Consider the following 24499-nt stretch of genomic DNA (forward strand, 5'->3'; position numbering starts at 1 on the left):
GCTGGAGTGCAGTGGCACCATCTTGGCTCACTGCAACCTCTACCTCCCGGGTTCAAGTGACTCTCCTGCCTCAGCCTCCCAAGTAGCTGGGATTACAGGCATGTGCTACCACACCTGGCTAATTTGTGTGTTTTTAGTGGAGACTGGGTTTCACCATGTTGGCCAGGCTGCTAAGTGGCTTCAGGGATGAGAAGGTGTAAGGATGTGAAAAGCACCTGGTACTGTACCTGGCACGGCAGGTTCTCCGGGAGGGCTGAGGGTGTGCACATCCCCGACTGGGCCTCACACCATCACAGGCCAGACCTTGTTCAGCTCTGTGTCATCACCTACCCCCCCACTCCCCTGCCGCCTCCTCAGTGTGATGGGAAAGTCCCCACCCTTGGGGTCCTGAGTCTTCTGCTGTTCCCACCAGCTCTGGGCTGGGTGGGGCAGCTCATCTTTCCAGCTTCACCCCCCATCAGAGGCCGGGAGGAGGGGCAGTGCAGGCTGGGGGCGCAGAGACAGGGCCACTGGGCCAGAGCCATTCTGAGCTACTTGGTGGGCCCCAGTCGAACCACTGATAGAACCCCACCCTCCACAGGCTCACTGAGGGCAGCTGGCCACTCCTGACCCTGGGCTGGGCACATCAGGGGTGCCCCTGAGTGGAGAGGTGGCACTGTAGGGCATCACAGTGTCGGGGGTTCGCACATAAGAGCCCATGTCATTGGGCAGAGGGTGGCACTTTGGGGAGGGGTGTTCTCAGGGCCGTAGTGGGGGTCTTTAGGGCTGCCAGCATGGTTTAGGGGACCCACAAGTGTGGAATTAAGGCCAAGGTCCACTCCCAAGGATGGAGAAGTGGAAGGGGGAGGGAGTGGTCCTCTGGGTCCTGGGCTGGGCAGGCGGCTGAAGGCCTGGTGAGACCCCTTCAGAACCCACTTGAGGCCAGGTAGGACGGGGAGTTCCGGGTCCCAGTGGGGTGAGTCCCTCATTCACTCCTGCCAAGGCAGCCCCGTCCTGAAACGGCCCTGGGAGAGGCCTGGGGAGTAGAGGTGGGAGCAGCCCTCCAGTGTCTCCTGGGGTCCCCTCTCCCGGGAGGCCTCCCAGGCTCATCTGTTCTCCTGTTCCTTCCTGCTCTGGTCGTAAGGGGCTTTGCTGTCACACAGGCCACCTTGCACCCTCATGTCTCAGTGTCCAGCGCTGGCTGGGGAAGGGCTGGCCACCTCTCCTGACCCTGGGCTGGGGTGATAGGTGGGGACCCCTTGGGGTGACGTGGGAACCTCAACACTGTTGAAGGCCACAGCTTCCCCTTCCCAAGCCCCACATGGGCTTCCCCTTCCAGATCTCAATGCGTTCCTGAAGGTCACGTGGCTGGCAGGGGGCGGTGGTGGGGGTGGGGGGTGACAGGAGAGGGGGTGTTTTGGAGGGAGGCGGGTGGGGCAGGCTGTTGTGTACAAACACCCACCTCCCACGGCACAGGGGCCGGAAGTGGCCCCAGAATAGAATGTGTTGCTTTCAAGTTCCAAATTGGGCTCCGGGGGTGAGAGCAGGCAACTGGATGTAAAAATAGAAAAGCCAGTGCGTGCGTGGGTCCTGGGTCCTCCACCCACAGGCCTGGTATTACAAAATAGAGCTTCCTAGTGGGACCTGCCTGACACTCTCATTTTATGTAGAAAATTGACTCAAGCAAACCTCAGAGGACACAGCCAGCAGCTGACCTGGGCTAGAGGTGTGGTGGCCAGGCAGGCAGGGCAGGCCCGCCTGGGCAGTGCTGGTGGCCTGGGGGCGCTGGCTGGCCCTTGACCTGGCATGAACTCTGGCTCCATTTCCCTCACTCTGCCCTCTAGGGCTGTGCCCCTGCCAGAAGAGTCCTCCCATGTTGTGGGAGCCCAGCTCAGTCCTACTGTCCCCAAAGAGCCTTCACTGACTTCGTCAGCCTTTACTGGCTCACAGGATGGCCAGAAAGCCAGGCCTGTCCCAGGCACAAGGGGCAGTGGGTGAGCTGGCTGTGGGCCTCGCCCTCCACAGGCTCACTGAGGGCAGCTGGCCAGAAGCCCACAGGCTGGGGCCACCACTGAGGATTTTTCTGAGCAGGGCCCCGTGTTGGACCATCCTGGGGACCAGAGCCACTGGAAGAGCCCTGCCTTCAAGGCACCCCAGCCTAGGGGGTGGGATGGGGTGGTGAGGAAGGCTACTTCTGGGCAGTGTAGTGGGATGTAGGTGCACATCTGGGCATGACTGTGGGGGTCTGGGGAGGTCCCCTGGGGTAATGCTACTGAGCTGGCTTTCCTGGGATGACGCTGGAGGGCAGTGGAGGCAGAGAGGAGGCCAGCGTGCAGGGAACTCTGGCGTGGGGTCTGGCTGAGACCTGAGCGGGCCTCCATGCCTCCACCCCTCACCCAGCACACACGTTCTACTATCCCACCCAACCTCCACTGCTCCCCCTCCAGCCCCGGGCTGCTCCTTTCCCCTTCGTTTGGCAAAGGAGAAAACACTCCCCATCCCACCCAGGGCAAGGCGTGAGGAAGCCAGGCCTGGCCTGGGTTGCAGAGATGGCCCAGAGCCTGGGAGGGGACACTCCTGTCCAGCCTGCCCTGCCTGCCAGAGTGCCTGCTACCAGCCCAGCCTCCTGGGAGAGATGCCAGCCCCCAGCCCTGTCCTCAGAGCCAGCCTGATGCCTGCGTGTGAGGCCCAGCCTGCCTCCTCAAACTCCTCTTCCCATGAGCCACATCCTCCCCCACACCCCCTCTGCCCCTCCCTCCAGTGCTGGGCTGTGTGGCCAGAGGACTGGACTGGACTGTGTGGCAGGATGACTCCAAACAGCCTCCCCCAGGGAGTAGGGATTGGGGGAGGTAGGGTGGGAACCTGTCCCCTCCTATCCCCAAGGAAGCAGGTGGGCAGCCCGTGGCCTTGGCCGTACTCAGGAATTGCCTCTCCTAGCGAGGCGGCCTGGTGAGGTGGTACACGGTATCACTGTGGGGCCACTCCTGGGGACAGGGACAGGTGGGAGGGCAGGGTCCATGCTTCCAAGGTCCTCTGGACAGGGGACCCAATTGGCAGCTCCAAAACCTGGCTAGGATGGGCGCAGTGGCTCATGCCAGTAATCCCAGCACTTTGGGAGCTGAGGTGGGCGGATCGTTTGAGCCCAGTAGTTTGAGACCAGTCTGGGCAACATGGTGAGACCCTATCTCTAAAAAAAAATAAAAAAATAAAAATAAATAAAAATTAGTTGGGTGTGGTGGCACATGCCTATAGTCCCAGCTGAGGTGGGAGGCTCACCTGAGCCCAGGAGGTTGAGGCTGCAGTAAGCCCAGGAGGTTGAGGCTGCAGTGCCACTGAACTCCAGCCTGGGCAACAGAGTGAGACCCTATCTCAAAACAAAAAAACAAAAACAAAACCTACCTAGCCCCTTCCTTGGGGCTGCCCCTTGAGGCCTTTGTCTGTTCATTCACCAATCATGCACTGGGAGTCTATTTTGTAACTCAGGTGCCCTGGAAGCAGAGCCCAGACCGAGGGAAGCGAGGGGTCCAGGCACACCAGCCAAGGGTGATCTAGGGGCAGGAATGGCAAGTGCAAAGGCCCTGAGGTGGGAATGTGCCTGTGGCGCTGGAGGAGATGGGAGGTCAGTGTGGCCAACGCCGAGCAGGGCTACGGAGAGAGGACTCAGGGAGCAGGCAGGTGGCACAGGCTCGGTCTGGGCCCTGCCCATGCAAGGACAGAAGGCATTTGCCTTGGGGCAGGCAGGATCTACGGAAAGTTCTGAGTGAAGAAGTGACATGACCTGACTCACACTGTGACTGTATCCCTCTGGTGTGATGATGGACACTGCCAGGCAAGGGCAGGAGAGGGAGGGTGAGGCAGGCAGGGGCTGAGAAGGGCAGGATTCCAGGTGCGCTTTGCTGACAGAACCTTCAGGGCGGATGGGATGTGGGACGAGTGGACAGGCATCAATGCGGGTGACTCCAGGGTTGCTGGCCCGGGGAAGGAAAAAGAGACTCGGGAGGGGTCCCTGGCTGCTGGCGCATAAAGCCCCCTGCTGGGACGCCTGTGACCTGTAGGCCAGCGGCAGATCTCTCCTTCACTATCCTAACCACCAGTCTCTCCCTCAGCAGGTCCTGCCCTACCCCCCAGACAGCAGCTGCCTCTGCCTGTTCTGGGTCCTGCCAAATCAGTGGCATGGCCGATGGCACGCGGAGGATGGGTGTGGCGGGGGACCAGCCCCCTGCTCTTTGGCCTTGTTCTGTGAGTGTGATTGGGGCATCACCATGGGCTTCTACCCCAGATGTTCCCTGCAGAGGTCTGCTCCCCAGCTCCCTGCCAGCCAGGGGTCCTCGCCTGGCTCACCTGCCCTGCATACCCTCCCAGCAGGCGAGGTCATCCTCCTCACCCATCCCTGCCCTGTCAGCCTCAGCGGAACCCCTGGGTGCCCAGAGGCTCTGGCCACAGCCTCCAGCAGCTTCTTGCTCGGATGGGCTGCTGGGAGCTGCCCTGAGGCCCCAACTAGGGTTCCTTCCTCCCACGCCCTGGGATTGGACTGGTAAGGGAGAAGGGGAGTAATACGAGGTGTCAAATTCTCCCCAAGGTGGAGGCTGCACCCGTTTCCCCTGTGTGGCCGAGGTGCCCTGCACAGAGGCGATTTGCATTTCTGGGTGATCATTCTCTAGGCACCTGGTCCGTCCACACTGTCTGCAGTGACCCTGCTCTGTCAACTCTGAGCTTGGCATCTAAGGCCAGCCCTGCACACCCTGCCCTGCAGTCAGGCCCTGGCGGGGCAGCACTGACGTTTGGCTTTGCTCCACTCCCCTCCCGGTCTCTGCCCCTTTCCCCAGCTGGCCCCCTGGGAACAGGACACTTGCTGTGACCCAATGGCATCTGCTCATTTGTCCATTTGCTCCTCTCATGGGCCACAAGGGTAGGGACTTCCCTGTATCATCTTGGGTCCCCGGGGTCTGGTGTGGGGCCAGGCATTTCTATAGCTGAACTGGACATCAGGGACATCAAGATGTACAGCCCCAAGGTCATGAGTGTTTTGTCAGGAGCCTTAGCCCAGCCTGGCCCAGCCTGGAGCCCCCTCTGCATGTGGCCTCTTACAGGGGTGACGCAGCCCCATGCGGTGCTAACAGTGGCAGCACTGAACGTCGGATGGGGCTGAGCCCAACCACTTCCACAATGGCTGTAGTTCCTACCTCTTCCTCCCTGCTAGGAAAACGTGAAATAGCCCAGGGTGGGGGGTGGGCAGAAGAGTTGCAGGCTACCCAAGGCTGGGACGAGCAGAGTTGAGACCTGGGGAGCCAGGCCCAGGACACTTACAGGTGAGGATGTGAGCAGGCACCCCAGAGAGTGAGCACCCCAGCCAGCCAGCACCCATCTACTCCCTCACTGGGGTCTAAATTCAGCCCTGAGAACTAGACTGTGGGTGGGTAGAGTCACAGCCCCAGCGCCGGCATGAGGGGTGGCCCTGGGCCAGGTAGGGTGAGTAACTGCCTGCTCTCATGCCCCATCCACTTCTCCTGCCGCCTCCCCAGTAGAGGTCCCCCTCCATTTCACAGATGGGGAAAAGGGGCCCTGTTGTCTGAAGACTCTCCCATATCCTCCCCTGCCTCTGCCATCCCCTGCTTTGTCCCTTCCCTTCCAGAGGCCCTGCCTTGGTCCTGGTCACTTCCTGGTAGGCACCTGCTCCTCCTCCATGCCTGGGCTCAGGGCCTGGCCACCTAGTTTTCTGGCTCCTCCTACTTACTCCCCTCCCCAGTTAACCTCTCTGATCCCAAGTGTGTCTCTCCAGCAGGGAGGAGGGCTATTGCAGCCAGGGATCCCCTTTCTGAGGCTTGGGACCCATTATTGGGCAGCTCTGGGACAGGTGGACGGTGACTTGGCCCACACTCGGTCCAGCTGCAACCCTGGAACCTGCTTGGTTTGGCTGTGTCTCCTGGAGGCCCTCAGATATTTCAACCTGTAGGACCCAAACCCAGTCCTTCACCTGCTGCAGGGCCAGCCCTGGACACCCCTGCCCCTGCCTGATTTGGAGCAGCCAATTCAGCCCCTGTCATTGGACTCTGGCCCCTTGTGCTCAGCACAGAGGGTCAGACCTTGGCCTCCTGCCTGGACCGGGCCAGGTCACCACCACCCACCCCCAGCTCCCTTGGGTTCCCAGAAAGATCCTGTCCTTCCTCTGCTCACAGCTTCCTGGGCTCTGGGACCTGGGGTCCAGTCTCCACTCCTCATGGGGAGGAGTCCCCCCACACCCCAAGCAGTTGACCCCCGCACTGGGGGGGTCTGGTCGCCCTCAAGCTCTGCAGGCCCGGCTTGGTCTCCCCAGCCTCTTCACTCTCTCCACAGCTCCCTCCACCCACCTGGCCCTGAGGGCTCCCCAGGGAAGCCATTTTCTCCCAGGAAGCCGCCTCCTCTTCTCGCCCCTGCCCTTAAACCAAGGAATCTGGGCCTACTATTAGGGAGAGGGGGACGGTGGAGGAAAGGGAGCCTCAGAGCAGGCCAAGTGTAAAGCACCCGGTCTCCTGTGCCTCCCAGCCCCCAAGACGACCTCTGGGCCACCGGGGTCCAGACCTGGTCCAAGGGGCGAGGTCCCCCTGGGAAGTGCCTGAAAAGTACCATTTGGAAACAAAGACAAGGTTCCCGGGTGCCCAGCAAGCCCTCGCCTGCCTCCCCTGCTCTTGTCTTGGCCTGGGCCTAAGTCGCACTCACGGGGCAGGGGTGGGGCCGCCCAGGATCAGGACCACGGGGCTGGGGGGGTGGACAGCGCCCTTTCCACCTGGATCGCTGGGCACCGGGGTGTCACAGGGAGGGACAAGCAGGAGGAACAGACACGCTACCTCACTCACGGGCGAGAACTAAGCACCTACTGTGGACCCGGCGTCTAAGCCCGCGACAACGCCAGCCCTCACCCCCCAGGGGCCTAGTCCCGGGGCCGCGGGGGCCACGTGCAGTTCCCCGCCCACCCTGAGGTCCCGGCCCCGCCCCACGCCCAGCTCGGACCTCCAGGACTGCGGGACCCGCCCGGGAGGGGCGGGGCCGGCCCGGGGCGAGGCCAGGAGGAGGGCGGACTGGGCGGGCGCGGGCGGGACGGAGCTGCGGGCGGCCGGCCCCGCGGGCGGGAGCGCCTGGCGGCCGAGTCAAGCCGCCGCCTCGACCCAGGGCCCGTGGGCCAGGAGAGCGCTCGGCGGGTAAGCCTCGGCGGCGGGTCTCGGCGGGTCTCGGGGGTCTCGCGGGGGGGAGGTCTCGGCGTCTGGAAGGGGCTCGGCGGGTCTCGGCGGTCTGGGGGGCTCTCGGCGGGTTTCGAGGGTCTCGGGGGAGTCTCGGGGTCCCGGCAGGTATTGGCGGGTCTCGGGGGTCTCGGGGGAGTCTCGGGGTCCCGACAGGTCTTGGCGTCTGGAAGGGGCTCGGCGGGTCTCGGCGGTCTGGGGGCTCTCGGCGAGTCTCGGGGGTCTCGGGGGAGTCTCGGGGTCCCGGCAGGTATTGGCGGGTCTCGGGGGTCTCGGGGGAGTCTCAGGGTCCCGACAGGTCTCGGCGGGTCTCGGGGGTGTCGGGGGGAGTCTCCAGGGTGTCTCGGGGGTCCCGGCAGGTCTTGGCAGGTCTCGGGGGTCTCGGGGGAGTCTCAAGGCGGCAGGTATTGGCGGGTCTCGGGGGTCTCGGGTGCTCAGCAGCCTCCCCCGGGCCCCGGGGCCTCCGTGTCCTTGCCAAAGGACGCACGGGGCCTGGGCACGGCGGGCACTGCCCGAGGGAGCGCGGCTTCGGGGCGGGGGCCGGGTGTCCCCTGCCGGGGGCTCAGGGGTGGGAGGCGGTACGACGCATCTGTTTCGTACCCCTCGCGCCCCTCTGGCCCCGCCGCGGGGCCCCTTTACGCGACCCTCCCCACAAGACTAAAAGGCTGCGGCGGGCACTCGCTCTCCACCCTTCCCGGAATCCAAACTTCCCTTCCCTCTGCAGCGGCCGCGCTTCACAGACGGCAAGAGAAGCCGCCCACTGGCGCTGATTCATACTGAAGTGTGAGTGACTGATAGCCGGGCGTCTGAGACTCTCATGGGCAACAGGGAATCTCAGGGATGGCAGAGGGACTGGAGGAGTTAGGGGGAGGGGACAGCCCCTTCCACCTGTGCGCCGGCCTCCCTGCAGCCCAGCACTTTCCTGCTGCTCTGGGCCTCGGCTCCCTGGGGGCATTGAGGGCCTGAGCCCTGCTGTGGGGAGCCTTCTGCTGGTGCTGCGTTCCGTGAGCACCTCCTATCCCCTCTCTGTGCCTCAGTTTGCTCATCTGCTGACACTGGGGACAGCTGTGCCTCCTGGTCTAGTGGCCACACTTAAGTCCTTCGAATTGGCTGTGGCCAGGGGCGGGTACTCCGTGTGGGCTGCTGGGGTGGACAGCCTGCCTGGATGACATGTGTGTGGCCTTGCAGGTGACATGGGCTGGTGATGAAATGTGTAGAATTCTTTCCACAACCGCCTGAAGGCAGGGCCCATGGCCTTCTCCTGACCGAAGACTCTGGGTTCAGGTCAGCCCTGTACCAACTCCATGTGCCTGGACAAGCCCCTGCCCTCACTGGCTCAGGCCCTGTGGGACCAGAGGAGGGGCTGGGCCCCACCCCCTCTTGGTTCTTCCCACTGTGTCCACTGTCTCCTTTACGTAGACACCCTCGAAGGGCCCTCTTGGAGCCCAACCTCAGGGCCCCACTCCCAGCACTCCACTCCTGGCAGGACAGGAGGCCTGGGACGAGGGCTGCAAGGGAGTGCGGAAACTGTCTACACCCTCTCCCTGCCACCCACCAGGCTCCCATTGCCTGGCTCTGTGCCCTGCGTTGGGCACACCCTGGAGGGGGCAGGCAGAAGGAAGACAGATAGGCAGCCGTGTCTAGGAACTGACAGCCAGGGCCATCTGGTGAGAGGGGTGCTGACAGGGGGCCTGGCCTTTCAGGGAGTCCCCAGGCCTCCAGGGTCATGGGGGAGCCCACCAAGGAGGCTGGCCTGGAGAGGCAGACAGAGGGAGGGCAGGCTCTGGGCCTGCCTTGGCCCTTTCTGCCCACATGGACAGGGGAAGCAGGGTGCTGAGTCAGCTGGAGCTCCCCACCCCCTAGGGATGCATGCACACAAGCAGGCCCACAGACAGGAAGTCAAGATGGCCAGCCTTGGTTCCTGAGGGGCAGGGAGGAAGGGCACAAACTCAGCCAGGATCTTGGGTGTGAACTCAGATGCCACCAATTTCCAGCTGTGCGATCATGGCCAGGAGGCTTCCCCCTGCCACGCCTCCATTTTCTCATCCATGACCTGAGGGCTGTGAAGCACTTTCTACCTGGTGGGTGGCTATGAGTGTCTCTGGGGGGGGATGGTAGAGGTGGTGACATGTGCTTCGTATTCAGTGACAGTGGGTCGCTGAGGGTGCTCTCCCTGGTCCTCAGGGCCGCTGTATGTCCTGTCTTGGGTGGGGGCAGGGCCTGGCCTGGAGAGGCCTGGGTAAAGGGCAAGGCTCCCAGGTTCCTGCCCACATTGGTCTAAGGCCTGAGTCCATCAGGAGTGGCCAGTGTTGGGCAGCCCCTGGGTCTTCCTGGGTTCTGTCCTCAAAAGCTCCCTTGTGGGGACACCCCAGGTCAGTGACTATGTTTGGCAGGCTCTGCCCTCCTCACTGTCTGGCCTCTCTTGACCTCATGATCTGCCCATCTCCCAAAGTGCTGGGATTACAGGCGTGAGCCCCCACGCCTGGCCGAGTATATAGTTCTTTAATAACTGGGTGGCTTGGCCCTCACTGTGCAGCCTGGGCGGATGAGGACAAGGGCAGGCTGGCAGGGAAAAGACGGGGAATTTGCCACAAGGTGAGAGCTGTGCTACCCCAGACGCAGTGGGCTGCCTCCCACCCCTTGGGCAAATGAATACAGGGTGTGCCGTCAGGAGGAGGGATCTGAGCAGGGCGGGCAGCCATGCAGGTACAGACAGACCGAGCCAAAGGCAGGCGGTAGAGAGGGTGGCAGACCAGTTTGACGGGAGTGGCCTGTGTATGCCAGGTGTGGTGAGGATATGGAGGAGCCTGGGAGGCAACGAGAAGGGGCCGTGCAGACCCTGGAATCCTTCCTCCGGGATAGGCGGCTCCTCCCCAGAAGGCCTCTGCATTCTTCGGTGGCCCTGTCTGGACACCCAGGGGCTGGAGACAGTCCCACATGTGGGCTGCCTAAGTCCCAGAGGGGGTGGTAGGGAGCATTTCGGGCTCACTGGCTGGCCCTCCTCCCTGGGGCACTGGAGCCCTCCTCACCACCCCTTGGCCTGTGCACGGGAGGGCAGACAGGATGGTGCCAAGAGCAAGGGACTGCCTCTCAGCCATGGGCCAGGAGACCTGAGCCTTGTAGGCGAATTGCACTTCCTGACCTTCAGTTTCCTATTCTGCAAAACGGGATGACAGAAGTCCCTGGCTCTGGGCCAGAAGTCCCAGTGTCGAGAAGTCCAGCGTGGCTGCTGGATTTGGGTTCTGTGCCGGGCCCCTGACTACACTCATCCTTCAAGGGTGATGCGAGAGAAGCATGTGCCCAGGTTCGGGGCCGGTGGAGACCTGGGTCAGACAGGAGTTCAGGGTGAGGAGCTTGAGGTGGTGCAGGCTCCCAGGAGGGGACAAAGGTGCTCTGCCCCAACCTCCTCTCTTCTCCCCAGGCTCTGTAACTTCCAAGGCCATGAGAGTGGTCAGGCCCTGCTTGGTCTCCCAGCCCCCGATCACAGATCATGCTGGAACTGCTGGCCCCAACACCCAGAGGCGGCTGGCCCTTTCTTCATGGATTCTAGTCACATCTGGTCCATCTTTGCCAGCTGGCCTCTGGGAAGAATGTGGGCTCGGCCACCTGGAGCAGTGGCCTGGGGATATCAGAGGAGCCCCGAGGGGTTGGCAGAGCACCCTCGTAGTATCCATACCCCGATCCCTGTAGCTGAGCTGATTCCAAGAAGTGCCCTCTGCTTCCTTGTGAATCAGATGTTTACTGCGCTCCAGCTGAGCCTGCTCCAGGCAGCTGGGTGGGGTGTAGGGTGCCTGTCTGCTCAAGCCTGCAGAGGGAGGCCAGGTCCCCGCCCCAGGGTCAGCCAGGCTGGCAGGCAACAGTCTCAAGAAGGCAGTGTGCGTGCCATGGCACACGGGGCTGAGGCAGCGAGGCAGGGGCTGAGGGAGGAGGCACAGAGCTTCTCTCAGGCACCAGAGGGGAGCTGACTTCTGGGCTCAGAGCAGGCTTCGTCTGAGGGCTTCAGCATCCTCCTTGTGAAATGGGGTGAAAGTAGGTCTAACTCACGGGAGGCCAGATCCCCAGACCCGAGCTGGGGCCTCCCTGCCCTTGACCCTGTGTGAATGGGCAGCTCCGTTTGGGGGAGTTCCTTCAGCCTTGATCCAGGGGTGTTGTAATCTAGTGATGCTCTTCTGTGGCATTTGAGGGCCCTGGGTCCCCATGCCCTGGGCTGCCCCTGCAGCCCTGCCTACTGTCCTGAGCCAGACATAGGGGTGGGCCCTTGCTGCTGGCTGCCCCTGGACAAGGTGGGAAGGAGTCAGGGGCCAGTCTGGGAGCCTAGAATGCTGGGCGGTCCTTGGCTGTGTCTCAGCCTTGGGAGTCTGGGGCAGTGGTGCGCCTTTACCACCCACCCAGGTCTCTGCCTCTGGGGCAGTGGTGGACCTCCTTCAGAAGGCTGCTGCCCAGCCCCGGGCCCCGCTCATGCAACGCTGGGTGCCTGTGTACTGGGCCCTGGGCTAGGCATGTGCTACAAGAGCAGACAGGCCACAGGTCAGACAGCAGGACCGCTGGCAGGTGCCCATGGGTAGCAGCTCGCCTGCCTGGCCCACCTTGCCACTCTCTCCCTTAGAAGCAATTTCAGCTGAACGCATAAGTGTCTGTCCTGCTTGGTGCTCAGGGTACCCTCCCTGGCCACCCCCAACTCCACCCTGAGCTGGGTGCCTTCCTGAGCCCCCAGCCTGGTCTATGGCCACCATGCATGTTGACCCATCCATGGTGACCTGTCTGCCTGCCCCTCCTGCTTGGGAACTCAGGAAGGACAGGGTCGCATCTGACAGCCCATGCCCTGGTGGTGCCCATGTGGGCCTGTCCCAGAGGAAGGGTGAGGGGAGTGCGGGCTCTCCCAGCCTCCCACTCCTGGGCAGACAAGTGGCGCGAGCAGCGGGCGGGCTGTGCCAAGCTCTTTGAAGGTGGCTCGTCACTCCCCCCACCTGTGTTTAACTCTCTACTGAGCATCAGAGCCTAATGTGCCAGTCAGCTTGGCAGCTGCCGCCCAGTTGGTGGAGTTTCCAATCAGATAATATCAGACTGTTGTGCTTTGGCCTCCCACGAAACTCTTCAGGTTTCCATCAGAGCCTCCTCCCTTCCCCCCGCGGGCTGCTCTGTGACAGCCACCGCTGCCTGCCACCCGGCAGCAGGGACCCAGCTGCTTCTGGGCCTGGTCTCGGTGGCCCTGCCAGCGGTAGATAAGAGGACCAAGGCCTGGTGAGGAAGGAGCCGCCGAGCTGAGTTGGTGTCCCCTGTCCTTTCCCTGAACGAAAGTGCTCTTTCTCTGTAGCTGCTCTTCCTAAACATGTGTGTTGGCGCAAGATTGGAGTTAGCCTGGCCTCCCTGTGCCACCAGGGCTTTGGGTCCCATAGAGCTGGCACCTGAGGCAGGTCCAAGCTAAAGGCCGATTTCTCACCATTAGGAGGGCGATGGGGAAAGATACAGAAAAGCTGGCCTGGGAGCCCTGAGTGGCAGGTGCGGGGGACACAGCACTGCATGGAGACCAGGCTCAGAGCCAGAGGAGGCAGGCCAGGAAACTCAGCACTCATCTTCTGTCTCGGAAACACCCCTCCCTGACCCCAGCTGCTTCCTCTCCTCCTACTTGAAGCCAGAAAGGGAAGCCCCTTTCCAGTGGGGCGAGTGGCTGGCGCTGCCCCAGGCGCTCCGCTGATGGCTGGGCAGATAGTGCTGGGGCCTGGCCTGGCAGGCAGATCAGTGGTCAGCAGAGTGAGTTTGACCAGGGCAGAGGGGAAGATGACGTGGCTGCATCCCCCGAGTGGGGGAAGGTGACTTCCCGTTGCCATCACCTCCTGTGGCCTCAGGCGTTCCCAGGCTGAGACCTCTAGGAACACAGGTGCTGGGTGGCTCAGATGGCTCCACCAGGCCAGGCCGTGTGACCTGGGCATCCTCCACCTTCTCTGGGCAGGGCAGGGACAGGAAGTGCAGCCTCATGGGATACGTGAGGGTGAGGGGGTGCCCACCCAGCTGCTGGGGCGGGGTGTGTGGGAGTGGCCCCCCAGGAGCTGCACGCAGCACGGGGCCTCGGAAACTCCAAAGCCGGCGTCAGGTCATCGAGGCCTCCGGGCTGACCAGGACTAATGGCGCTCAGGGGTGCAGCCTCAGCCTCCACCCGCCACCTGTACCCACCCTGCCTCAGGACCTTGTTCCTGCTGTACCGCTGCTGGCTGCCTGTCCCCACAGGTGGCTCCTTCCTCCCCACCGGAGGAGCTGCTCCCAGGCGGGACCCTGAGGGTGGAATCTCTGAAATGCCTTCCCCTGGGGACCCTCACCTTGACTGGACTTCGCTCAGCTTCAGACCCTGGGCTGCAGCTGCCTAATGAGGTGGGATGGGGCCCTGGGTGTGTAAAGTGGAGGGAGGGGCAGTGGCCACCTCTGAGCCCTGAGCCATCCTGGGGTCCTGGGTGCTGGCTTCAGGAAGGTTTGCTACTTGGGGCAGGGGCTCTCTGAGATCAACCTTCCCATTTTCTTGAGGATGTGACCAGGAGGGTGATGTTTGTGGTCGGAGTGGCTGTGCCTGCCTCTGCGGCAGGAAGTTGCTGGGGAAGGAAGAAGATTGAGAAAGGACCCCCAACCCCCACCTCTGCAGAGGATCTAGCGGGCCTTGCCCCATGCCAGGGTTCCTGCCAGCTGGCATCAAGGGGACAGCTGTTCCAGGGCTGCGGTCCTGAGAAGCAGGGGGGACCCACTTGGCACTCAGGCCCCCTTGAAGACCTACCCAGAGCCGCCCTTGCGGCAGGCAGGGTCCTGGCCCTTCCAGTACGAAGCTGGGAAAAGGCAGCACCAAAGATGCCAGGGGCGCCTTACGGATCCCCCCGGGGGGGCCTCCTTGAGGGGGAGCAGGAGGAGGGGCCTGGCTGAGGGCTCGGGCTGTGTGAAAGACACCCTGGTTTTGAAAAGGGAGAGGGGCTAGAGAGGTGGGGCCCGAGGGCCTGGCGGGGTTTCCAGCAGGGACTGGCTTATGTTTTCAAGCTTACTCTGGGGTCTGGAGACCACCATTGAACACACACCCTCCAAGCAGCGGCCACAGGAAGACCATGAGTTCAGGCGGGGTCTGGGGAAAGGGTGGGGGCTGCCACAGAGAGAAGTGGGTTCGTGGAGGCTGCGGAAGGCTGGGTGGGAGTGGAGGAGGTGACGTGACCAGGATGGGGTTGGTGACCCCTGCACAGGGGCTACTGGGGATGAAAGGGGAGGGAGAAGCAGACTGGTGAGATTGGGGTGGCATATTGGCCCTGGTGGTACTGACTGTCCCCGGCTCAGTCTCCCTCCTTCTTGGCTGGTTTTTCTGGCAGACAGTGGCATGGTCCAGAGCTGCCTCCCTGGGGGGGGAAAGGGCATCCCCAAGTCACTCCTGAGGCTGTGTCCCCAGAGTGTCCATCGGGCTGTGCCACCTCCCTGCCTGGTGCAGCCTGCCCCTGCCTGAGCTGCCTGAGCCTGCCCCGTAGCTGCTTCCCAGCCAGGAGGAGGCCTTAGGGGCAGACACCGGCGGGCTTGCTTACAGGCCCTGCTGACTCTGGAATCCCTCCTGCCTCCAGAGTCTTACTGCTACAAGAGCATTAAATGGAGGTGCTTGTCCTGGGACCCTCCCTGGGCTGATGACGGGCCAGGTGGCACTTCGCCTGGGGGCTCTGGGGAGGCCGTCTCAGGCTCCCGTGCCAGGGGTGGGTGCAGGGAGGCTGGGCAGACAGGAGAGCTCAGGCCTCGGCTTCCACAGGTCTGGGGCTGTGGTGGTTGGGGGCCCTGACTAGAGCCATTCACCCCTCTGAGGATGGACCTGGCCTGGAGCGCCATCCCCAGGGAGCAGTAAGGGCATTGGGGGTGTCTTGGGGTGACCCGGCCTGGGGTAGAAGGCCAGGCAGGAGTTTGCAGGTGGGGAATGGCACGAGGAACTCATGGAACGGCCTGAGAGGTGTCCGGCGAGGTAGAGCATGGGTGGCCTTGAGCCCTGAGGCTGAGCGGAGCTGTCTTTGAGAGCCACCTCTGCTGAGGCTGCAGCAGAAAGGCTGTGACAGGCTGGCTCCGAGGGAGGAAGGAGCTGGGCTGTGGCCAGCCTGGCCTTGGGAAAGGGACAGCACAGTTGCATGGTTGGGGGCGGAGAGGAGGAGAGGAGGAGACCCTGATCCGGACTCTGCCCCTGCCTGTCTTGACCACGGAGGACTGGAGCCAGACTGCAGGGGCACAGGGAGCCTGCGGGAGAGGCTGGGGGCTGGGCTCCTTCCCGGCAGCCCGGGCCCACCGCCAGACCCTTGTCCTCACTGGGCCTCTGAACAGTGGAGCATTGTGAGGGGCCTGGGAACGTTCAGGTCACCCAGGCCCCCTCTGGGCCACGCTGAGGGTGAGGACAAGAGCCAGCGGGCATGAGTCATCCCGTCCCCTGCCCAGGCCCCGAGGCTCTGGGGTTCCCAGGCTGCGGAGGAACACACAGCTCTCGGTTCCCCAACCGGGGGTCTGGCCCACTCCTTCTTCCTTCTTTTTGCCCCTCTGTCAGCACCTCTTCCTGGGGCCTCCCTCTGGCTGCTGGACCTGCCTGCATCTCCCCCTGTCCAGCCAGATACCCCGGTCCAGGAGTGGCTGTGGCCGGCTCTCCCACCCCACTGCCTGTCGCAGCCCCAGCAGAGGGGCTGGCCTGTCACCTTGAGCCCACCTGTGCTGGCCTGTGAGTGGCCCCAGGAGGAAGCCAGTGCAAGGATAAGACCCAGCCTAGATAGGAAACCTCCTGAGGCCAACCTAAAACTTACTAAGGAATAAAAAATGACAAGAAGCAGAAGGCGAGGGAATAAAATAATAAACCCAGAGAGTAAAAACGAACAACATCCGAGAAAAAAAACCCATGTTTGAAAACAGTTTAAAAATATTAGCCAGGCGTGGTGGCTCATGCCTGTAATCCCAGCACTTTGGGAGGCCAAGGCGGGCGGATTACTTGAGGTCAGGATTTCAAGACCAGCATGACCACCATGGTGAAACCCCGGCTCTACTAAAAATACAAAAATAAGCCAGGCGTGTTGGTGCATGCTTGTAATCCCAGCTACTCGGGAGGCTGAGACGTGAGAATCGTTTGAACCTGGGAGGCAGAGGTTGGAGTGAGCAAAGATTGTGCCACTGCACTCCAGCCTGGGTGACAGAGTGAGACCCGATCTCAAAAAAAAGGGGCCAGGCGCAGTGGCTCACACTTGTAATCCCAGCACTTTGGGAGGCCGAGGCGGGTGGATCACCTGAGGTCAGGAGTTCAAGACCAGCCTGGCCGACATAGTGAAACTCTGTCTCTACTAAAAATACAAATTAGCTGGGTGTGGTGGTATGACCTGTAATCCCAGCTATAGGAGGCTGAGGCAGGAGAACTGCTTGAACCGAGAAGACAGAGGTTGCAACGAGCCAAGATCGTGCCATTGCATTCTAGCCTGGGCACCAAAGTGAGACTGTCTCAAAAAAATATATGTGTGTGTGTGTGTGTGTGTGTGTATGTATATATGTGTGTGTATATATATGTGTGTGTATATACATATGTATGTATATACATATATATGTATGTGTATACATATATATGTATATATGCGTGTATGTGTATACATATGTGTATATGTGTGTGTATACATATATGTGTATGTGCGTGTATGTGTGTACATATATGTTATGTGCGTGTATGTGTGTACATATATGTGTATGTGTGTGTATGTGTGTACATATGTGTGTGTGCGTGTATGTGTGTACATATATGTGTGTGTGCGTGTATGTGTGTACATATGTGTGTGTGCGTGTATGTGTGTACATATATGTGTGTGTGCGTGTATGTGTGTACATATATGTGTGTGTGTATGTGTGTACATATATGTGTGTGCGTGTATGTGTGTACATATATGTGTGTGCATGTGTGTACATATGTGTGTGCATGTGTGTACATATGTGTGTGTGCATGTGTGTACATATATGTGTGTGTGCGTGTGTACATATGTGTGTGCATGTGTACATATATGTGTGTGTGCGTGTGTACATATATGTGTGTGTGCGTGTGTGCACGTGCATATATGTGTGCGTGCGTGTGTGTATGTACATATATGTGTATATATGTGTGTATGTATATGTATGTGTATATATACACACACACACATAACGTTAGGGAAAAGGGATCACAGCGAATGCATTAAGGCAGCAGAAAGACCTAACCCTCAAGTGCTGAAATGAATGGACAGAGGGAAGGGACCCTGTCATGCTGACTCAGCCTTGGTGGGTCCCAGCCTGTGGCACCCGCTGACAGATGGTGACGGGGTTCCTGGGTAAGCGAGGGGCCCAAGGACCCCCAGTGGTGCACAGAGGAGCCGTGATGGGGGCCACGCCTGGGCCCCAGCGTGCTTTGCCCCAACCCAGGAGCTTGTCCAGATAAAATGCCGTAAAGTGCCTGGGCTGAGCCCGAGGTGCGTGCAGGAGCTTCATGGTTTTCTGCGGTCCAAGCGAGGCCACCAAGGCCGCCATGGTACAAAAAGTACCACAGTGATGAGTAAAAGGGACAGGTGATGCAGGACGCTCAGGCCACTTACTGCTATACAGTCCCAAGGCCTACCCTGTAGGGCTTACACAGCTGCCTACACAGGGTGCCCATCGTGGTGGCTCCTGACCTCTCCTGTTGGCTCTGGGCGGGAGCAGTGGGGCTGGGTTTCTCTGACTGGCGCCCCTACTGCATCCCACCCCAGCAGGAGCCCCATGGCCTCGGCATCTCCGCTCTATTCCCTTGTTACCTCGCCCTGGTGCTGGGATCTGGGATAAGCAGGGTGCTCTCCACTTCCAGGGCCTAGGGACCCAGTGCTGGGCCAAGTGCCTATGGCAGAGTGCTTGGGAACGGTCTGGTTTGGTCCTCAGAGTCCTGTTGCTAAGAAGCGCAGAGGGGGAGGAGGGAGCAAGGCTCAGGGAGTGAAGTGACTTGCCCCTAGTCTCCAGCTTAAGGGACCAAGGCTGGGACTGGAGCCCAGGCGTGAACAGTGCCCAGGAGCTCATCCCAGGGAAGGTCTGAGATGCTGTCTGCCTCACCTGGGCATGTGGCCTGGACTGGCGGTTCTAACTAGGACCCACGTCTGTCTCTCATGTCAGAAGGTGGGTGCCTTCTCTTACCTGCAACCCCAGGGCCTTTGCACAAGCTGTGCTCTGTCTGACTCTGTGTAATCCCATGCTTGGCTAACTCATGTGGAAGATTGCTCCCAGGACTCTGGCGGATGTGTCAACGTGTCTGGGTGGAACAGATGTCACAAGGATGTGAGTCAGAGGTGGCTGCCTCCCCAACAGATTGGGAGCCCAGACAGAGGGTGACAGTAGCTTGGATCCCGGGTGCAGGGTGTGGCGTTTGCCTGTAGTCACAGTGCCTGAGTGCCTCCCCTGTGCCCGATACCATGAGACTTCAGGCCGAGTGGAGTGACACTGTGCAAGAGAGACAGGGTCCAGCTGACCAGCCTCACCATGACTCCAGCCGAGCCCGATGGATAGGTGGGCTACCTTCCACCATTCCCTGGCCTCGGTTTCCTGCTCTCAGTTTCCTCGGCTGCCTGGTGGGTTCCACGGCGACTCTCTGGGGGTCTCCTTCTGTCCCGGCACCGCCTGCTCCTGTTCCTCATCCGAGTCTCTGCGGATGTGTGGACCCCGCTCTCTGTGCAGCCTCAGCATTAAGTCCTGGGTCCAGCAGCTCCTGGGACTGCCCCAATTACTCCTGGGGAAACTGAGGACTGGGGCTCTGCTTCTTTGCCAGAGTTTTCTCTAGGGTGAGCACCAGACCACTCTTTCTTCAAGGGAACCAGCAGCATTGAGCGGGACCCAAAAGGGGGCTGTGGCCTGGGAGAGCTTCCCAACCAGCCTCCCCAGGGGCTCTTGGGATCAGTTTAAAACAGAAGCAGCTCCTAACTCCTCAAGGGTGGGCTGGAGCCCCTGCTTCCCCAGGCCTTCCTGTCCTGCTGAGCTGGGCCCTGCGGTAGCTTCCTCCCTGTACCCCACATGGCGTGGCCCACCCTGTGTCCCCTGGCCTCCTGCCCAGAGCCCTGCCCCCTCCACAGAGGCCAGGGCCCACCCCCACTGTCCTTGAGGTTGGTGGGCTTCCTTCTGAGAGTGGGCCTGGGGCTTCTCCTCTCCTTCTTACCCATCCCAGAGCCAGGCTCAGCAGGAAATGCCTGGTAGGGGCCCTGCCAGGGCCATAGGCTTTTGGGGCACCCTCAGGTTGTGTGGTAGGGGTGGGCCAGGTGGCCCCAGGCTCTGGGTGACACTAGCCATGCTGGCTAGGACTCAGCCTCGAGGTCCTAATCAGGAGAACAAAACGAGCAGTTGGCGAGCGCACGGAGCTGGCGCATGAGTGGGCATGGAGCTGGCGCACTCAGAACACAGTGGACATTTCCTTGGGGGCTCCCCTCCCCTCCCTTGTTCCAGAAGCCCAGCCCTCCTATCACAAGAGGTGACTGTGGGCAGGGAAGCACCCCCAACCATCACACCGTCTGTGCCCATGGCCCAGGCATCCCACGCATCCCAGGAGGGTCTGGTTGGCGGGAGCTCTCTGCTTCTGCTTCCTCTAGATGAGGAAGGTGCCTGGCAGATTTCCCACCTAAGCACACCCCCTGGGCCCGGAGGGTCAGCAGCCAGGCTGGCGTGGGCGTGGGGTGTCCTGGCCACAGCTGATCTGCTCAGTGACTGCTGCTGCCCTTGCCTGTCGATGAGGATGCTGGGGCTTGGAGGTCACCCTGGAGGCCCAGGCTGCGTTTGGTGGGTGCAGAGCCCCTGGAGTGCCCCCCTCCTGCAGCCAGAGGCCCCCCGAGATAGAAGAAGTGGGGTGCCTGGGGCTGGCTAGATAGTGTAATTCAGCACATGAGCCCGTGAGCTAGGCCCCACAGAGAGTAGGGGTTCCAGCCAGCTGGGGTGTGGACGAGGTCTATTTATGCTGCAGGAGGCACCTGGTGCCAGTGTCACGCTGGGCACTGTTCAGGCGCCAAGGACATGGGGGATGGACATGCAGAGATCTCTCCCCACAGAACTGGTGTCAGGGGAGGGGCAGATAGCCAACAGACATGCTGAAAATGCCACAGCGTCGGGGGTGCCGGGTGGGGGCCGCCTCTCTGAGGAGTGGAGTCCCTGCCGTGGAGTGAGCCTGTGTGGGAGAAGGCCCAGGGCCTGCGGGTTGGGGTCCAGCCCAGGGGAGTGTGGTCTAGATGAGGGGCCAAGGGGCAAGGGCGGGGCAGAGGAGGTGGAGAGGGTGGCGTTCCAGGTGGAGGGCACTGCTGCTGCCAAGGTGCAGAGAGGGAAGGGGTGTGGCACTGGGAATGTGGCTCTGTCTGTGCCAAGGGCTGCGGGGAGATGCGTGTTCTGGAGGCCAGGCCCGCAGGCACGAAGGGAAAGCACGGCCAGACGCTGAGCGGGGCGGTTCCTCCCTTCCCTTGACACCAGAGCAAGCCCAGCAGCCAGCTGCCCCACCCCCACTGCTCAAGTGAGGAAACTGAGGCTCCAAGTGGGCCACAGGCCAGGAGGAGGGGATTGAGCCAGGCTTGTTCCCACCAAAGCCTGCACGCTGACCACGGTTCTATTCTGCCTGCCAAGAATGGAGGCATGCGTGGAGTGGCCTTCTCGGGTGGGAGCCACTGGGTGAGGCAGGACTGCCACCCCTCTCGGGACCCTGTGGGGCTGGGGCATGGGGTGCCCAGGCTGGCTGCGGTAGGGGACAGTGAACCCCTTCAGGCCAGGAGAGGCAAGGCAGGGCGGGGAGGAGGTGGGCCCCAGCCTTGGGTGGGGGCCAGGAACTTGGGGTGGTGGACCCGGCCCACCCCACACGTCAGGACTCTGGAGAATTTTTTCTCAAGCGATTAAAAGGTGGAAACTCGTCAGTGTTTGTGAAGAACTGAAGTGTGAATCCTGAGCCGCCTCTGCTGCTTGTGGTTTGAGACTGGAGAGTGGCTCCAGGCGAGCAGCAGTGCCAGCAGTGGCTTCCCCCAGACCCACCTCGCCTCACCTCACTGTCCCCAGCCCCACCTCACCCTCATCACCCTCAGCCTGGAAGCCCGCCCTGGCCTCCTCCCTCCAGCCAGTGTGCTGCCCCTGCCTGGCCAGGCCAGAGCTCTGCCTAGGACAACCCTCTCCCAGGTGTGGAGGCCTCCGGGCAGTCCCGACTCCCATGCCCATCTGGAGAACCATTCCTGGGGACAGAGACACCAGGCCTGAGAGAGGAAGGCCCAGTGGGGCACCCGGAGATGTGAGAACATTGCAGCTTCCCTCCGAGGACAGAGCTTGAGGGCCAAGCATCCACCGACAGCTTGGCCTTGCCCTCTGAAGCCCAGGTGCCATGCAGGCAGCCGTGCCTACAGGGCCCTTGTCTGCGCTTTTCTTAATTCCTTGTGTCCCTCGCACACAGCAGCGGCCTGACCGTCTCTGCCTCCACCCTGCACCGCTCTGTGAAGGCCCTGGGGCCTCTGAGCCCCGATCACACTGCGTCTTCTGGGAACACTGCTGTCTCCAATGCACCAGCCTTTCTCTGTTTTGCAGCGAGCAGCCTCACGTGCGTGCCCAGGGCTGGCCGGCGGCTTGTCTCATTGGGCAGAGGTCCAGGGGTGTGGAAGGGCCTCAGCTGTGGCCGTGCTGCACTCCAGTTCTTTGAAAATCTCTGTCATTGAGAGTCCAATTAGTGCTAAGTCACATTTTTTTCACTCTGAGCTCTGAAGGATGTACTGGTTACAACCTCGCTGGGGTCTGGCCTCATGTATGGACATGACAGTGAACTCATCTGTTTGTCTGTCTGTCCTTCTGTTGGGTCCTGCCATGGGCCTGGTGTCCACCTGGGCCTTGGAGATTCAGTGGGACTTGGACCTGTGGGGAGTGCCAGGGACACATGGGGTAACGCTGGTGGCAGAACTGTGCCATTGACTTGGAGATTTCAGAGAAGAGGGCAAGGTTCTAGATGGTTCCGTCCTCAAAGGATGAGGGAGCATTTGGTTTCCATGTGGAGGTGACTGCAGGTACCAGGATGGGGCAAGTGCATGACAGGTCCAGTGTTGGGGGCCCAGCGCAGGAAGGGAAAGCAGGCGCCGCACCCCATCCACTTGGACAGGGAACCAACCTCGCCGCTGCGCCGTGGTGGATGCGGCCTGAGCCAAGGAAGGGCAGGCCAAAGGGGTGAACGCGAGGCCAGGAGGTGGGGTCAGCAAGCCTGGTGGGTGTGGGTCAGGCATGGCAGGTGAGGCTGGTGGGCCCTGTGTGCAGGAGGATGGGAGGTGGAGAACCTAGCCTTCAGGAGGCTGTGGGCGTCCGCGGAGGCAAGCTCAGCAGTGCCTGTCCAGCTTGGTCACAGCCTTGTGGAGCCTGTCTCTCCCTGACAGGCACGCCCACACTTGGGATCAGACTAAGTGGAGCCTGCAGTTCATCCTGGGGAAGGACTCAGGTGAGTGCCCGTGTGGACTCATTTCCTGGGGCCGCCCTAACAAAGCTCCACACACGAGGGGCCTGAAAACAACAGAAATTTACTCTCTCATAATTATGGAGACCAGAAGTCTAAAGCTGAGGGGTCTACAGGGCTGCGTTGTCCTAGTGGCTCTGGGGAAGCCCCTTCCTCCCCTCCCAGCTTCTGCTGGTGGCCGGCGATCCTCGGTGCCCTTGGTGTGCGGCCACATCCCTCCAGCCTCTTTTCCATCCTTACATGGTCCTTTCCAGGCGCCTTCTCCTACTCCATCTCTTACAGGACAGTTGCCTTGGATTTAGGGCCCACCTGGTCAATCCAGGATGTGCTGCTTAACTTAATTACATCTAAGATCCTTTTTCCAAATAAGGTCGTGTTCACAGGTTCTCGGGATTAGGATGTGGACAAAACTTTTGGGGGCCACCATTCAGCCCACTACACCATGTGACCCCAGGCAGGGTCCTTCTTTCTAGGGTGCCCTCTCCCTGTGCCCCAGTTGGGTAGTGCCCAGTCCGAGTTCCCGGGAATCCTCCTGGTCCTGCATCATGGGACAGCAATCAGAATGGGGCAGAGAGGGAAGGGGCTTCTGGCTGGGGAGAGCCTGGGAGGGTCCCAGGGCTGGCTGTGGAGTGGACCCAGGTCCCATGGGAAGGGCTGATGCAAAACATCTTATTTTGAGAGCTTGAGATTTTCCCCCGGGGGTGCCCACCTCCCCCCAGGCTCAGTGCCCTCCCTCCCTCCCCGGGCTCAGTGCCCACCTCCCCCCAGGCTCAGTGCCCTCCCTCCCTCCCCAGGCTTGATGCCCATCTTCCCACAGGCTCAGTGCCCTCCCTCCCTCCCCGGGCTCAGTGCCCTCCCTCCCTCCCCGGGCTCAGTGCCCTCCCTCCCTCCCCGGGCTCAGTGCCCTCCCTCCCTCCCCGGGCTCAGTGCCCTCCCTGAGCTCAGCAGACCCTCCTTGGCGTGTTCAGCACCTGAGCCTCTCCTGAAGGTGGCAAGCAGGCACCAGGCTGGGCACAGGGTCCCTGGATGCCAGTCCCCATGCCACTGATCCCTAGCTTCCTCTCTGAACCCCAGAGATGCAGATGGCAACAGGACTGTCCTCTTGGGCTGTGAGCCTTGAGATGAGGCAGGTGCCGTGAGGCAGGAGGTGCCAGGGCAGGGTCAGCTCTGTGGTGGCTGCAGATACCACCCACTGTGCTGGGTGTTTGCCTTACTCCTGAGCGGGCTGAAGGCCCCCAGAACCCAGTAAAAGCTCCCTCCCTCTTCTTTTTCAGGCTGACCCTTGGCCCTCTGCCTGCCCTGCCGGCTGGCTCCCACTCATCCTGGTAAGTGCCCTGTGTCTGGCATGGTAGGAAGTCCCCAAGCCTGGCAGTTTGAGGCACCAGCTCAGGGGCAGGGGAGCAGCTGCAACTTGGGAAGGATGGAGAGGGACACCAGGGCTGCCCATTGAGGCGGCCCCAGCCATGCCCCGCTGCACACACCCCCTGCTTGGATGCAGGCATGGGGTCATCTCCACGGTTACCAGCACGGGGTAAAGGTCAAGGAGTGGCCATGGCTGAGGAGGGGAGAATGGCCTGTGTTTAGGAATATAAACGGCAGTGTCGTATGCCGCAGAGATGAAGAGGAGTTGAGAGAGCAATTGGAGAAGCTAAGGCCCAGAGAAGAGGGGTCTGCAGAGATCACCCAGCAGCCCAGGACTCCCAGCTCCAGCTTCCTTCTGGGAAGCTAGGGTTGGGGAAGGGGCTGGTGTGGATTTGTCCCCCACCCCCAGCGTCCCCTCACCTGGCCTGTTCCTATCCTCTGGGCTGGACTCCCCCTGTAGCATCACAGCATTGGACCAGGGCTGCGGGGGGAATGGGCCTGG

At 61.4% G+C, this 24499-nt stretch overlaps 1 protein-coding gene across 2 annotated transcripts in view; it reads left to right on the forward strand.

Annotated features, from left to right (window-relative positions):
* The first annotated feature begins 7034 nt into the window (after positions 1-7034).
* SH3BP2 (SH3 domain binding protein 2) overlaps positions 7035-24499 on the forward strand; it is a 44926-nt gene continuing 27461 nt past the window's right edge. Inside the window, exons 1-2 of one of the 2 annotated variants that reach the window (XM_003776416.5) lie at positions 7035-7154; positions 23910-23960. The gene's annotated coding sequence lies outside the window, so the exon portion shown is untranslated. The remainder of the gene's footprint in view (positions 7155-23909; positions 23961-24499) is intronic. The other variant, XM_003776415.5, reaches the window with a different exon arrangement.

Source organism: Pongo abelii, chromosome 3, assembly GCF_028885655.2.
Source record: "Pongo abelii isolate AG06213 chromosome 3, NHGRI_mPonAbe1-v2.0_pri, whole genome shotgun sequence".
Lineage (NCBI taxonomy): Eukaryota > Metazoa > Chordata > Mammalia > Primates > Hominidae > Pongo > Pongo abelii.